The sequence below is a fragment of the Limulus polyphemus genome, unplaced genomic scaffold (assembly GCF_000517525.1).
Source record: "Limulus polyphemus unplaced genomic scaffold, Limulus_polyphemus-2.1.2 Scaffold182, whole genome shotgun sequence".
Lineage (NCBI taxonomy): Eukaryota > Metazoa > Arthropoda > Merostomata > Xiphosura > Limulidae > Limulus > Limulus polyphemus.
The window spans coordinates 622,437-625,816 of NW_013665792.1; positions in this window are offsets into that span (position 1 = coordinate 622,437).

Sequence of the window (3,380 nt, forward strand, 5' to 3'; positions counted from 1 at the left end):
TGCTTTATAAAAAGTGTAATAAGCCATAGAGAACAAATACATGCTGTGAAATTATAATCAGTGCTACAAGTGTAGCAACCAGTTCGGCCGCCAAATTTGTTGTTGTTTTTGAAGTTTAGCACAAAGCTACACAATGGGCTATCTGTGCTCTGCCCACCACGGGTATCAAAACCCGGTTTCTAGCGTTGTAAGTCCGCAGACATGCAGCTGTACCACTGGGAGGCTTTTAATTAGATACTACTTATGAATTTGTTTTATTTCCCTATGTTTCGGCTATTAATCTGATATTGTTTTCAGGGAAGTCTTAAGAAGGACTATTTTCTATTTTGTTGTGGTCAGGATTTGATCCTGGATCTTCTTAATGAAAGTCTAAAAAATAAAATCATTTTGCCACTCAAAATTTATATAATAAATTTTTGTTCACACTCAATATCTTAGTTATACGTAGGCCTTAACTTTGGATCTTATCTTTTTTGAACGTTGTCAAATACTTAAATAATATTGCCGATGCTCAGATGTATTTCTGTGCCAAAGAGTTTTGTAATAAATTACTGAAAAAATGATCCACACGACTTGAGCTTATATAATGAAGAATATTGACTATAATATTTAATTAAAATCATATCAGGATATAAGCCTAGAAATTCACTGCTAGATCGCGTCACAAATTATTCAAATAAATAGATCAGAAATAAAAAAAGGATATTATAACCGATTTTTCACGAGAAAAACGTTTACAGAATCCATCAAAATTCTAATTTGAGAAAGTAACCAAAACGTTTTTGATAAACAACAACTAAAAAGTAAATTCATTTTGCGTCTCGAAATGTAAATAATAAATTTTTATTCACACTCAATATCTTAGTTAGACGTAGGCCCTAACTTTGGATCTAATCTTTTTTTGAACGCTGTCAAATACTTAAATAATATTGCCGATGCTCAGATGTATTTTTGTGCCAAACATTTTTATAATAAATTACTGAAAAAATGATTTTGCGAAACAATTATACATTTAAGCTACGAAGTGTTTTACGAAGTCTGTTGTTCAGTTCTTATTTCCTATAAGCATCAAACTATTCAAGCATGTTGTAAGAGATGATGACAGTCCCTGTAGATGATCAGATTAGACCCTTACGAAACCTTACAAGTTCCCTTACCTGGTCTTAATGGCTTCAGAAATAAACAACAGTGTATGGGTTTTTGAACCACAAAAATCTTATCAGTGTACGACAAAACTGATTTTCTTTCTGTATACTTAACCATCGACCTTGAATGCTCGTTTATTGAATAATCTCTTGCTTGTAATCATATATTGTTACGTTGTGAATTTTCTAGAGCTATTTACTCGGTAATTTATGCGTTTTCCATTAAATGATGTTATTCATAATATTAACAATAAAAAACTAGAATATATTTACGTTTATATGCTAAAGTAAAATAAGTGTTAGATTTAAAATGCACTCTGTGATTAGCTTAGATTAAAAAAAAACAGAACAGTTGGGATGTCATCTGGTGATCTAAATCACATTACTTTTTTTTTTTCTAAAATGATAGGGATTGAGATAAAGAATGAGAATTGTTCCTCGTTCTTCTCCTTACAGTCGCTGATAGCTATGTGACTCCTTACAGTCCCTGATATCTTAGTGACTCTTTACAGTCCCTGATAGCTTAGTGGCTTCTTACAGTTTCTGATAGCTTAGTGGTTCCTTACAGTCCCTGATGGTTTAAGTGGCTCCTTACAGTCCCCGATAGCTTAGTGAATCCTTACAGTCACTGATAGCTTAGTGGTTCCTTACAGTCCCTGATGGTTTAAGTGGTTCCTTACAGTCCCCGATAGCTTCATGGCTCCTCACAGTCACTCATAGTTTAAAGGAGTTATTTGTAAGAACCAACAAAATGAGTCGGTTTGAATTTTAAAAAGGCGAAGAAAAATAACGTTTCCATTTATCTAAGTTTAAGATAGAAACGAAAAAATACTAAGTCTTCTGATATTATTTAAATGATTTATGCATAAAGTATCTATACAGGATACTGTATGTAAAGTTGAAGACATTTATTCTTTACCCAAGAAGAGTATTTACACTTGCTGTCATATATTTATTGAATTTTAATAGAAAATGCTTATCACTACGCATTATGATTTATAAAATAAAATATTTGCGTGAAATGTGTAAACTTCATAAAAATATCTTTATTGAACTGCATTCATTCGCTGATAGATCTTTACTGCACGAATTGTATTTTACGAAACTTAGAATAAACATAAATCATTAAGCTGATTTATAACGAAATTTAATGCATTCATAAAACTCTACACATTGCTGCGAAAAATTGCTAACGAATAAAAGCAACGTGCTTGTGTTGCATATCTCTGCCATATGCTTTTCAATTTATTAAGGACAATAAACAGTTACAAACCTGGACAAATATTCTGCTACTTGGAAGTCACACGATTTCAAATTCTTGTATGCATTTGGAAGTATAGTCTGACAAAAAGAAGAAAATACATAAGAAACGTTTGTTTGTTTGAAAGTAAGCACAAAGCTACAAAATGGGCTATCTGTGCTCTGCCCACCACGGGTATCGAAACCCGGTTTCTAGTGGTGTAAATCCGCAGACAGACCGCTGTGCCATTGGGGTACATAAGAAAAAGTTATAATATATTTCAATTACTTCTCCTGATGTTAAACAAAGTTATTGCAGATAACTAAGTTGCGGTTAGAAAAGAATGATAGAAATTTATGAAAAAAGTGTAACAACTTGCCCTTTTCAGAAAAAAAGGTGATATGAGCATAACTAAATAAAACACAATAATATTCTATTGTACATATTTTACTTATACAAACACTTTGATGCTTTTTCAGTGCGAAAGAGGGTGTGAGGATAGCTAACCTTGTAGCTAAATTTAGTACTTTGTGTTGACAATGAAGTAGTATTGCTGGAAATATGAAAAATATTTCACTCTGTAAAAAGTACGGCCAATTATGATGTGTAATATGTTTTCAAATAATACCAAATATGTTTCATTTTTAATAGTTTATATATATATATATATTCCAATACAGTGAACCAATCTCATATACTAATTCTAGCTACAGTGTCTAACCTATAAATTCTTAGCTATACTGTCTGATAACCTCTAAACTTCTTAGCTACACTGTCTGATAACATCTAAACTTCTTAGCTACACTGTCTGATAACCTCTAAACTTCTTAGCTACACTGTCTGATAACATCTAAACTTCTTAGCTACACTGTCTGATAACCTTTAAACTTCTTAGCTACATTGTCTAATAACCTCTAAACTTCTTAGCTACACTGTCTGATAATCTCTAAACTTCTTAGCTACACTGTCTGATCACCTCTAAACTTCTTAGCTAC